This window comes from Drosophila navojoa, chromosome 3, assembly GCF_054131105.1.
Source record: "Drosophila navojoa isolate 15081-1374.11 chromosome 3, UAZ_NAV_1.0, whole genome shotgun sequence".
NCBI classification, from domain to species: Eukaryota; Metazoa; Arthropoda; class Insecta; order Diptera; family Drosophilidae; genus Drosophila; species Drosophila navojoa.
This window is the reverse complement of record NC_142891.1, coordinates 11,168,562-11,183,186: the sequence shown is the minus strand read 5'-3', so window position 1 is coordinate 11,183,186 and position 14,625 is coordinate 11,168,562.

Genomic DNA, 14,625 nt, shown 5'->3' with positions numbered 1-14,625 from the left:
AACAACAACTAAACCACTTACCAAAAACTGCCAACAACAAGAAAAGCCAAATGGCAAATGTGCTACTTTAATTGCTGACAGTTTGAAAAACCTAATACTCGCCCAGCGAAATGACAAAGCGAGCATATTGGTTCGCTCTATGAAGTTGGTGTTTAAATATGGAAAGAAGCAGCGATTTGTATTTCCATTATAAAGTTATATTTTAGATATATATGTTAATATTTATATATACAGTGAGTAACATTTATATTCGTTCTTTTATTTTACAGCTTTCTATTTCCGGTTTATGTAGAAGCTTTGTTAATTATGTTAAATATACTATATTGATATATGCCTTATCGGAAAGCTTTTTTTCAATCTAAAATTCAGCATTTAATTTTTTTTAAATTGAAAAATAAATAACCGAATAATATGTTACTCACTGTTATTAAACAAACATATTCTTTAAAAATCAAATTTATAGAGCATATGTATATATTTGGCTATATTCGCAATCGCGCAATCAGAGAAGTATATTTACATTTGATTTACATACATTTACATATAAATGATATAATGCGCCCATTAAGGCGTGGCACAAGATAAGTATTGAATATAATTCTCTATGCCACGTGAACAAGTATTATGCAGTCGGTGCTTCATAGATGTTTCACTTTTGTGTCATTATTTTTTTTTCACTTCGTTCTTATATATATATGTATATATATAAATATATATGAATAAATTACTCATACATAAATATATATTTATTTTTCTTCAACTTCTTTTTTTGTTTGCTAATATTACAAACAATTAGAAGCAAAATGACGAGAAACAATGCTTAAATGAGAGAAGAGAAAAACGAATTTGATGAGCAACGAGAAAAACGCAACTGTTGCCAACAGCAACACACAAAGTTTCCCAAAGTTTTCGCTGGAAAACTGTTGGTTGGCATTGAAGACTCTAGATGAACTAAGCGGAAAAGGAGTGATGCACTAGCAGATACCCTAGAATTGTTTAATAGAAATGAAAGCTCAAAAGTAAACGAAATTTGGAACTTAAAAAATTGTTGTTGGTTAGTTTCTAATTATAAAAATATTTAAAAATAAATTAATAAGCTAACAATGTTCAGAAATCAATTATGGTTTTGTATTATATATAAATAATTTAATAAAATTCATAAAAAATTATTATAAATTAACTTCAATCTTAAGCCAATAAATTTTTGGTTCCTATGAATATAGAAATTTTTATATAATTTAATAAATTTCTTCAAACAGCTTTATAAATAAATTAAAGCTCAACTTTTAAATTATTTTAATCTTAAAATCCCAAATATATGCCCAAAAATCCATAATGTTTAATGAATATTAATTTTCATCATAATTCTCTATTATTATTCCCCTTAGCCATATCCATATACAGGGCATATCAGCTCGCCAGAGAAGCCCTTCAAGCCCAGTAAAAGAAAAAACCAGTAGTTCCCAACGTGATGCCATAAATTTCAGTGTGTTAGTTTATGAACGCTTCTGTGGACCCCCTGCCAAAGCCCACGGCTAGACAAAAATCAAAATCAATGTCTGCTCCACACACACACACACAAACACACAATAGCAGAAAAAAACGTGTGCTACAGGTAAAAAATAGTAAAAAGAAGAAGAAGAAACAACAAAAACGAAATCAAATCGCTTCGCCAAGTTGGAGCGAAAATGAGTTTTGGCCCAAGAATCGCCTTGAGTTGTTTTTACGAAAAGAAAAAGCAGAAAAAAAATCAGAATGAAGGTTTTAGTTTTTTTTCTGTGAGTTAGCCAAGAAAAGGGTACTGCCAAAATAAATATAGTGAATAGAGTTGCAGACAAGAAGAAGCAGAATCGATTAACAGTTGGAACTATGCCCTGATAAAAATCAACAAAAACTCCAATTAGAAACCAAATTGCTGAATATATATGAATATTATACATAATAATAGTAAATATTTAACAATATATTTAAAATTTCATTCATATTAAATTTATAAACTTTTATTGTATTTTAATTAAAAATAAAATTGGTATTAAAATAAAATTAGATAAGAATAGAAAGTATAAATATATATTTGTTTTTGATATATTTTTAAATGGAAATTTCTATTTTTATTCTAATTTTTTTAAATAACATTTTTATTGTTAATTTTATAAATACAATACAAATTTAATATATATATATTTTTTAAATCATTTATCTTTTAAATCTGTAATTGAAATCATATTTTTTAGTGTATTTTTGGACAGTGTAATAATATATGAGATAAATATTATTATTTAAAATAAAATAAAAGGAAATGAAAATTATTACTTGTATGTATTTCATAAATATTAAAATATTTTAGTTAAATTTTTTTTAATTTAAAACTGCTTTTATTAAACTTTATCATTTAGAATTTCACTTTTTTTTTATTTATTTATTAAAATTTATGATTTAGAATTTAATTGTATTTCATTTAATTATTTTGCCAAACGTTAACTGTGATTTTGCATTGGCCAAATGAAAAGAAACACGAAACAAAACACCTGGCAAAAGCTGACACTATTAAGCCCACCGTCTAATCATTTTGTTGGCCAACTTCTGGACTTCTTTATTCATTCGACCTTACCGTATCTATGCGCCGTTTTTTTTTTCTACTTTTTGAGAACTACTTGGTGACTGTACATTTTTTTTTTTTTTTTGCCTTTGCTACGCTTTGTTAGCAATTTATTTATGGGATTTTTTCTTCTCTTATTTCTTTTTTTTGTTTTGTTGTTGTTGAAAACTATTATATTCAACTTTTTGGGGTTTCTTGCTGAAGACCTTAAAGTCATATTGTTGTTGTTGTTGTATTTTGTATTTTTAACTTTGCGTTTTGTGTTTTGAGTCGTGGTGCAAAAATTGCTGATTAAATAATTTTTATGCGATGGCATAGCGCATAAATCGCTAACAAAATATTTAATGAATATTATTTTATAGTTTTATTTTTTTAAAGAGTGAGAAATTCGTGTTTATCATAATACGCCCTCTCGAATAATCGGGATTGCTGTTTTTACATAATTAAGCATATTTACTTTCCCTTTTAGCTACTTATTTTCAGCATTACTATAAAAATCAATCAATAAATCTTAGAGAAGATTTTCAAAGAATTTGGCACTTTTATTTATTATTATTATTATTAAAATTTTTTTTTTTTTAGTTTGAATTCATTTTTTGTTCACTATTAAATAAATATATTATTTTTAAATAATTTATTTTGATGAACGCAGATGTTTAAAGGTTTAACCAACATTTTGGTTTTAAATAACTTGTCTGTCGTTTTCTTTCCATCGATTGCCTGCGCGTGTTTTAAATATTATTTGATATAATTTTTTTCCATCGTGTCTATCATCATAAAATATTTACTTAATTTGCTATTTGCTCAAGTTGAAGCGCAGACTTGTTGCTTTTTCTCTTATGGGAATACAAAGCATTTGTTGCTTTCAAATTCATAAATGTTTATTTAATATTGTATGCATTGCCATACAATTATTTGCAGCCTGCGCTTTGGGTTTTCTTTCACTTCTTTTTTGTTTATTTAATTTCTTTTTATCGCGTTCACGAAAGTGAAATGAGTATATTAGTTTTGTGTCATGGGGATATTATTGAAGACAGGATTTTTTCCTATCCGCATACGGGGGTGTGGTTAAAGGTAATATATGCATACTAGTTGGGGCAAACAAAAATCAGCAAATCGAACTGGAGGCGCTTGGGCCGTGAATGAGTATTCTGCATTCGGTAACGCTCGACTTTCATTTTGGCTTGTTCTGGTCTGAGCTTTAGCATATTTATTTTATTATTATTGTATTTCACTTTTTATTTATTTTTTTTTTCAGTTTATTCTATTTTATGCTGATGCCACAATTCGACAGGTGTTGCAACCATGGACGACAGCAATAACAACGCCAAAGCTGATTTCGACGCTGAAGCTGAAGTTTAATTTGATTTTTTGTTTTGATTTCGTTTCGCTGGTTTTTGTATAATTTTCGAGCGTCTATTGCATTTCACCTATGACCTATAAGTTGCTAGTTGTATAATTCATAACTATTTATTTTAATAGAGTTCGAGGAAGTTTTACTTCTTCATATGCATTAATCGGGAAGGTCAAAATAAATGCAAAATGTCTATAGGTATAAAGTGTCTAAAGTGGATTTAAAATTGGATTGAGAATCTTAAGTTTAAAGAAATGAATTGTTTTTTATACAAACTTGAAATATTTAAATATTATTAGTGAATGTTTTTTAACCATAACCCAAATTAATCAAAACATCTATATATTTTATATCTTTTTCTTTGAAATTTAAGACATATAGTTTGTTATTTTTTATTAATTTTATTTTATTTTTTGTTGTTGTTGAATTCAAATAATGTGAATTGTAATAATGTATAAAATATATATAAAATGTGAAAACAAATCAAAATATTACAAAATAAATAATTCTATTCTACATATATGTATACAGGTATATAAAGAGTAAACAAATTACTCTTTATACATATATACATATATGTAGAATAGAATTATTTATTTTGTAATATTTTTATTTGTTTTCACATTTTATATATATTTTATAATTATATATATATATATATATATATTTTTTTTAAATATATGTATATACAATTTTATATTTTTAATTTATTTTTTTTTGGTTGACCATCTTTACATTATAAATGTATATTTTATTTAATTTTCAATATTTTTTCCAGAGCATTTTGCGATATTTCAAATTGTTTTCACATTTTATATTTATTTTATATTTTAATTTATTTGGTTATTTGGCCATCCTTAGATAATAATTGTATATTTTAATTCAATTTCAATATATTGCTCGCAGAGCATTTCGGATTCATTCACATTAGCTGCAATTAAAGTTATTAGCCCTAAAGTCTCTTGCCAAGTCTATCTATGGATGCCGGAAGTTGCTCTCTCGCCCAGTCAAGTCTGAAACGTTCAGCTGCTCAAAACTATCGTCCCCTTCACTGCCCCGGCCCAACCTCTAACCCTCCACACTCTTTGCCAATTAGACAGCAAGTGATGGCAAATTTTGCAGTCGCCCAAAATACAAAGAGGAAGAAGAAGAGTAAGAAGAGGCAAAACACAAGTAGCTGGCAACAAGCAACACACGAGTAGCGACACGTGCTTACAACGAAACTGGCCAGGTGGGGCAGCCGATGCATGTGCAAGGCAAGCGGTGGGTAGGGATGGGGGGCAGGTGTGACAGGTGGGGCGGGCTGTCAATGTTGTAAGCCAGTGTGAAAACGGAATGTGCAGGCAGAGGCAAAGCGTCTGGCTGTTGTTGTTGTTGTTCTTTGTCTGCGCTTATGGAATTTTTTATGAATGATGCAGCAGCAGCAGCAGCACCAACAACAACAACAACAATAGCCATCGCCACTCATTTTTTTTTTGGCGTTGATGAAGTGCTGAAAAGCAACAGCAATTGTTGCTCTTGCTTAACGTTGCATTTGTTTATGAATTAATAAAATTTTAATTATGTTGCACAAATAATTGCGCACTTGTGCAGAATAACATGACAGCCAAATGCAACAACAACAACAACAATAACTGTAAATGCTAATGGGCAAGCAAAGTGCAATTTGAATAATTGATTGCATGCACATTTTTATACATTTTAATTAAAAATTTCCTGACAGCATAAAGTGCACAAATAAAAAATAATAATAATAATAATAATAATCAAAAAACATATTCACAAACAGCTGGCGGTAGAAACATACTGCAAATAAAAACATACAATTGCCGCAATAAAAAATCTGGATTATTACATTAATCAAAAAAATGTCACAAATACGAGTTCTGATTGGACTGACAGCAAAACTATCAAATTTTAATATGAAAAATATAAATTTATATTCATTTTGTGTGGGATAAATCTATTAAATCAATGCGTAAGTTAAGTTGAGAATCGCAGAGAAGGCTTATGAACAGTTGAAGATGGAGTTACTGAGGAAGAGGAAACAGGGAAAAGTGAACACTACTAGAGAAATGAGTGAGAGCAAGAAATGGGGATATGTAAAATGGGATATTAAAAATAGACAGATACGGAGAAAGAGAAAGAAAGAGAGAGAGAGAGAGAGAGTACTTTTGTGTGAGTGAGAGAGGAAGAGAGTAAGTAAGAAACAAAAGAGAAGAGGTGGAGCGACAACAAAACTGTTGCATTGGATTTTTGTAATACAGTTTTTCCTTATCTTGACATATTCATAATTATTGTAATACCACTCAATCAAAAAATAAACATGCTTTAATTATCAATTATTTATGAAATTGTAGATAAGTGGAAATGAAACTGAAATCAAATATCAAACAACGTTAGAGCAAATACATAAATCGAATGTCGATATAAGTACATAGATATATAATATAGGTACATATGTATTGTATATATCTCATTTGGAAAGTTTCGCTGAGTAGTATTGCCAAACTCTCCTGCTGTCTGTATCTCGTCTTCTTATTTGGGAAACATTAGGCCTCTAGAATGTTATATATATGTATATGTATTTCAGTAGGCTATCTTCATTAACTCAGCTATAATCTGCTCTATCTCTCTCTCTCTCTCTCTCTCTCATTTTTCCTCTTTCAAGATCAGGCCTCACACACTTGACTTTTATTTTATCGTACAGCTAACAAAAATGCATAGATTTGTGTTACTTTATTCATTTGAAATACTCAAGATAAGATCAGCAGATAAACATGTGTTTAAATATTAACATGCAAAAAAATCATATTTGTTTTTTCCCTTATTTATTTTTATTTAATTTTTTATCTGTATTGTATCTCTATTTATTTTGGACTGTTCATCCATGAACTCTTCTGCACAATTTTCGCACAAATGACCCCAGCTGAATCTGATCTACATATAAAAAAATAATAAGAGTGAAAGAGATAGAAGAAGCACTCTTGATTAGCTTAACTTGAACTTTCAGTTGAAGTTACTCAGCTCAGAATTCTACGTATTGCTGGCATCAAGTGACTTTTAGCTCTATATGTATATAAACATATGTACATACATTATTACGTATATAGACTCTTTTTTTTTTTTAGTCATATCTAAGCATTCGTTCACACACAAACAACAGATTATGTACAATGTGTTCAAATTACACGGCTTATCATTTAATAAAATTCAGGCGAATTCATTAAAAAAAAAAAAAAATCAAAAACCAAAAAATAAACACGAATAACAAGAAGCAAAAGAAAACACGATGAAAAGAACAAAAAAAAAAAAAAAAAGTGAACTAAACAACATATTTAAATATATCGAATTTCCTAAAAGTAAATAAACGAAGCGAAAGCCAAAGCCAAAGTTTGGAGAACTATTTTGTACCTAATGCGTAGGCTACAGGCATGCCACAATAATAACAACAACAACAACAACAACAACAATAGCAACGAGAGCACAACTGAAGAGCCAAATTCCTGGTAAAGCTCAAATCCTGTTTACTTCCTTTGAGCTACCTAAGCAGGCTGAAGAAGACACAGCCACTAAATCTTCTATAGGTAGTTTTGCTGCTGCTGCTTCTTCTTCTTCTTCAGATGCTTTTGTATCTGCAGCGTATATGTGTATGTGTGTGTGTGTGTGACTGTTTATGTGCTTCGGTTTTCATATATCGTCTCGTCGCTGATTTATTATTTACTTTATAAAAAATGCCTCTGCCTCAGCCTCAGCGTCAGCCTTAGGTTTGGCCATAGCTTTGGCGAATCTTTTTCTCATCATTTGTGTTTGTTCATTTTTTTTTTATTTCGGGCGACTTTTGCTTAATTTGTGAAGCATCTTCTATCCATTAGAAAGAGAGAGAGAGAGAGAGAGAGTGGGAGAGTGAGCGAGCGAGAGCGAGAGATTGAGGGAATTGCAGGCAGACGTTTCTTCACGGAAATCTTGTTAAATTTCGCTTGATTGAATTTGCCTGCATTTGGCGGTTTCTTTACTTTTGTGTTTTTTTTTTGTCTCTTTCTCTCTGATTTTTATTTGAATTTTTTTTCTTCTTCTTTATTTTGTATTTGTCAAGCGCCTCAAATTGACCACACGCACAGCATTCGAGAAGCCATAGCTGAGCGAGCTATACGAGTTGGTGAAATGTTTCTTATGTAACTCATAAATTGCAATACAAACACATATATCAACATTATAAAACACACACACACATACACACACTTGGTTCTCTAACCGCACAATTTATGGCAAGGAAATGAAACACAAACAAGTTTTATTGGCATTTCTTAAGCATTAGAACGAAACTAAAATACTCTACTCGTTTTATGCCTTACACTTGGAATATAATATATACCCTAACCTTGCTCTTTCTTTCTTTTCTATCAACACGGTCTAAAATTCATAAATTTATCAGCTTACTCTTTTATATTACCTTATAGTTAAATATTTATACTATATTACCCTAAAAAATTCCAAAATTTCGGTGTGCTCTAATTTAGTTTACACAATAATCAATATTTTAAACTACTTTCGTATTTCTAGTTTATTTACATATATTTTATAAGCCATTTATAAGGCATAAATCATTTATTTTATATAATTTTAATAACATTTTCACATTAATAGTGTATACTTTGTTATCTATCCTAGTTAATCTTTGATCTCATGTATAATATAATATATATAAATTTAATTAAACTTATTTAAATAAACAAATTTCAATACTTAAACTCAACATTATTTTGAATTATTTAAATATTTTTGTTATTATTAATTGAAGTATTTATAAAAAAAAAAGTAAAATTTTATTTATATTATATTTGTTATTTATGTATTTTTTATATTTTTAATTTAACAATTTATAAAAATAAATGAGAAATTTTACTATATTTTATTCGTTATTTATTTATGTTATTGTTAATTTAATTATTTATAAAAATAAATGTAAAATTTTATTTATATTATATATGTTATTTATGTATTTTTGTTATTTTTAATTTAAATATGTATAAAAATAAATGAGAAATTTTATTATATTTTATTCGTTATTTATTTATATTAATGTTAATTTAAATATTTATAAAAATAAATTAGGAATTTTACTATATTTTATTCGTTATTTATTTATGTTATTATTAATTTAAATATTTATAAAAATAAATGGGACATTTTATTTATATTTTATTTGTTATTTATTTATATTAGCTTCCAACAAAGACAAATATTTATTAAAAATGTAAAAAGTTTATAGCAACTGTTACTATAAATATAAAAATATATATTCATATGCTGTTTAATGAATTTAAAACTAAGATTCATTGAAGCAAAGCTTATAGAGAATTTAGAAAATGAAACTGCTAAAAAAATATTAAAATTTTCTAAATTATATATCTAAAATTCTGTTTATATAAGTTTTTTTTCTTCTTGCGAAGGTTACCAAAAATCTTATCCAAGTCTAAAGACTGTGTGGTTAGGGCAACTGAGTCAATCAGCTGGCTAGAAGCAAAAGCGTGTTAGCAGCACAGAGGAAGCTGGAAGCTGGAAGATTGCAATAAAGTCACAGCATGGCAGCTAGCTAAGGTGGGGACCGTAGATGCCCCCGTATACAGCATGGTTAATAAACCAAAGCCACGGAAAAACCGCAAGAAAATGCTATACAGTTGAAGATAGACACAGAGAAGGAGAGAGAGAGATAGCGAGAGAGTTGGAGGGGGGGGCAGATAAAGCGTGTGTTAGCTGGCAAAAGATGAAGTTCGCTGCACAATGAGATTTATTTATCGTGATTGTGCGCTTAATTGAAAATTGTTTGAAAGGCCGCACATGACGCGGCTACTTGAGAGCGCAACAGGGATCGCTAGACTAGCAGCTAGTAGCTCCCAGAGTTGACTCTCATATATCAATGTGACCCATCTGAGTGCGCTATGGCTCTTCGGCTGTCATGCTTAACGGTATTTTTACCACACACACACACACACACATACGTATGCACACTGACACAGATTTTGTTTTCCTCGTTCAGTTTTCTTATTTTCTTTGCTCCTGCGAGCGACTTTTCCAAACAATTTGTCAACGACATGGACAATGATAGCAGCAGAAACTGTTGCCAGTTGTAAAATTAAAATGTCAAAGCCGGCAACAACCACTGGGCCGCATATACGAAGCCAAGACAAGCCTTAGCCAGCCAAGCCAAGGCGCGCACCAAGTGCGGGGCCACCATGAATGGAATCCATCAACCACCCATGGAGCCAAAGGCCTCCAGCTGGCAGTTGTCAAGCAACGCAGCAAACGCTCGCATTCAATCAGTTCTCGAATGCGTTGAGAGTAACGCACATATTCTTTTTTTCTTCTAAATGCCAAATGGGCGGGGCAGCCGTCCACTTAGCCTCGGGGGAGGTTTCGCATGGCTGGCATATGCCATGGATATGATCACATCTTAAAATAAGCTCCGCATATTGGCTATTTAGGAAAAAACTAATCATATCTGATGCATTTTGTGACAAGCCAATTATATAAGAGCTATTTGTAGTTCCCTATTGTTTGAATTTCATAAATATAAATAAATAAATATTTTTTAAATTTTCATATAAGAGGTATTTGTAGCTCAGCTTTTTTTTTATCAATAAATATAATTAAATTAAGAAATTAATTAAGAAATTGTTAAATTTAGTTTGAATATAAGAAATATTTTTAGGATTTAACTACAAATATTTACAGAATTTATATTTCCTTAAGCTAACTTTATTTCTAGTATTATAAAAAAAAGATGAGAAATCTTATTTGAAATATGTTCACACCTAATTGAAATTCGACTTAAATAAAAATCAGTTTTATATATTGGAATAATTGAAATGGTTTTTCAAGAAAGCTAATATTTTATTATATGATCTAATATTGAGTTATTCAAAAGAATTTAAAGCAATGATTGAATTATTCATATTAAATTATTCATTCAGAAAAAATATATATTAATAATTATTTGAAATAAATAAAAAAAAAAAAAAAAAAAAAACAATTCAAAAAATTCACAATTATATTTTTCAAATTTTGCATTAAATTATTAAAACAATATTATTTAATTTTTTAAGTTTTTTAATGTTTAAAATGAGTTAATAACATCAATGCTAAATCAATAACTTATTTTAAAAAATTGATTTTTTTAAGAAAAATCATGAAGTTAAAAATATAACAAGGTAAAAAACAAAAACTTTAAAAATAAAAATATATATACAAAATAATATAATTTGTTTTCATTAAATACAGACTTATATTTCTAATATATACATATGTATAAATCTACATCTCTAAATATTTTTTAAGAGTCGTTCAACATTTAAAATATTTCCCATCAACACCATCAAATACTACATATAATCTTACGATGCTCTCACTTTACTCTTTCAAAGTTTTTCAACACTGTTTCAAGGACGCCTAAAACAATTTCCTATCGCAAGCATCCCCTTCCTAATTATCTCCCATTTCTTGTGGGGTTGCCTTGCGACAAAGCTCTTAACTAGCCAACCTGCTGCCTTAACAAGTAGCATATGCTTATAGCTATCCGAGCGTGCGTGTGAGAGAGGAGGAAGGGGAGGTACCCTAATGGCATGGAACGGGCACCACGCACACACAGTTCGACGGGCGGTCTCTCCGCAGTACAATTCCATCAGCTGGAATAACATAAAATACTTTACAGAAAATGCGCTCAATGGCATCCTTGACAAGTCGCCTCTACCGCCCGTTGGCTGCCGTTGGATTCGTTGTAATGTTATACCTTCAACTTCCAGTAACACCCAACCCACCCAAAATCCCATCCAGATAGCCCTGAATTTTTACTTTGATGTGTGTATGCGTATTTTCTCTTCTGGATTTGACTTGTTGCTTATTTAGCGTTGAATTTCGATATTTGGTAAATAAAATCAAAGTCGAAATTTAAGTTGAAATTTTTCAGCCCATTCAATATAAAATGGAATCAATATATTATGGAAAATCTAAAAAACTATATTATAACAAGTAAGAAAGCTCTAGTCGAGACAGCTCGACTAGGAGATCCCCTAAACCCTACAGGCAACTGATATTTCAATAATAATTAGCACACACACACGCTCTCACACATACAAATACACGCACACACACACGCATACAAACAAACACACTCACACACATACACATATACAGGCGATTGCGCTTGGGTTGCGCTGCGGTGTTGGCAATATAATGAAAATTTATTTGTTGAATAATTTTATTTCTAGACGTACGATCGTAATGAAACTTTCAGAACGTAATCATAATGTTAAAATGTATGTGTATACCGAAGGACAAGTCTCTAGTATTTGATATACGACTTTTACAAAGATGAGGGTGAGGGGGTGGATTTAGGTGTGGGGGGTAAATTTTAACAAAAACCGAAATTGTATAAAATTCATCTTAATATACATTTTAAATTTGGAGACTCTAGCTTGAAAGATGTAGGAGATATAGTTATTTAAGTGATCTTCGATAAGGTTTTTTATCGATAAAAAAATATCGGAATGAGTTATCGTTTTTTAGTGATAAACTCGATCTGCGCGTGATATATACGGACATTTTAAAAAAAAGTTGAAGTCTCTAGCTCTTATATCTTCTGAAATCGACGCGTTCATACATACGGACGGACGGACAGACAGACGGACAGGGCCAAATCGACTCAGCTTGTCGTCCTGATCAAGAATATATATACTCTGTGGGGTCTGCCACGCCTCCTTCTGCCTGTTACATACTTTTAACAAAACCATTATACCCTGATTTCCCATTTTCAATGGGTTCAGGGTATAAAAATATTAATGTATCAAAAACATAAATAAAAGTGCTAGATTAAATTAAATAATCAATTATTAAAATACTATTCATATAAATGTCCATCTCAAACTAAAGAAAATAATTTATTAAAAAATCGGAAATATAGAATATTAAAATGTGAATAAATATTTTTTAAATATACTAAAAAAATGTAATCCTATTTTCAAATACGTATGCGTATTAAAAAATGTTCTTTATTATATAAAATTTAATAGCAAATAATTTTAAATATATCATTTAGCTTTCTTCAACGTATGGAAATGCAGAGAATTTTTTAAGCTTTTTCATTATAAATAATTTTCAAATTAATTTGTTAGTATTTTTAATAATGATAAATATATATTGCTAATATTATTATTAATCCTAGCAATAAAGTCCACTTTTAGAAATAAAATTTAAATCTCTTCAAAAGTAAAATCGTCATTATAAATAAGCCCATAGCTCCATAACACCACCGATTTGACTTCCGCTGCATTTAAAGTCAAGTAAAATCAGGTTAATATCTCGTCAGGCAGTTAAAAAACCCGCAGAGCGACTAAACGTGTGAGTTTTCTGAGCTGGCTGAAATTTTAAGAGGCTTTCAATTTAATGGGCCAATGCGATGTGTTAAGAACAAGCAACAGCCAGACCAGGTGATATAAATTGCAGAATATCCGAAATGCATGCAAAAGGCAGCGAGAGATTTCTGCAATGCATTACATATACAATGATGAATGTATGTAAATTAGTATGTCTGTGTGTGTGCGAGTGTGTGTGTGTGTGTGTGCGTGTGTGTGTGTAATGAGACAGCGATGAGTCGAGTTTATTTATTGGTCGATGTCTTATGACAATATCCTTTGTGCGTTTCTGTTTTCCACCAGGTGTCGACGACTGCATGCGTCAATTACTTAATTTAATGGTTTATATATGCACTTAAACACATACAAATACACACAATCTACTGCAACGCCCGCTGTGTGGGCCATTAAAAAAAAAATAAATAAATAAATGCTTGACTTCATGTCAAGTTGGGAAAAGTCTCTGGACCTGACAATACGAATTCGAATAAACTTATTTAGGATATAAATATTCCTTGGAGACTAACTAAGAGACAATGCTAACAGAAAAAGTCAGTGAGTGATGGGATGAGTTTTAATAATTCTAAAATGTTTAATTAAAATTTGAAAATTTCTATCTACCTATCTTAATATGATAGACATAATTTTTGTAATTTTTTGTTCAATTTGATTTGATTTTTAAAATCTTCATTTTTATGAAAATATATGTATTGTATTTTATCTGCATGATAAAAGAAGTAATCAATTTTCGTTTTATTATTTTATTTTTTATGCATTATTTATTTATTTTATTTAAAAAAATAAAGTAAATGATAATAAAAAATTAATAATAATATTTGTTTTAATATTTGTTTATAACCAGTTATCCATTTTTTTTATTTTATTATTATTTTTTTTATATATCGATAAAATTTATAAATAATATATTAAATATTTGTTTTCAAAATTGTGCAACAGGTTGCATTGGACGCTATCACATGGGAATCCAATCAGATAAAGACTTTCAGCCAATTGGAACAGATCAAATGACTATATATTTTCTATTTATGTATATATAAATACGATATAAATGTATTTTTTACTCACCTGGTAAACAGAAATTAATGAATGCAAGTCCAAGTTTGAATTGCAGTTTGCTTGAGCTACTTCAACAGGAACAACAAAAACAATAACTGTCCACTTGTTGCTAACTGTTCACTGAGCAATTGCGCGTGTGTTGGATTCACATAGATTTTGTTTATGTCGCCTGCTCACACAGCCAA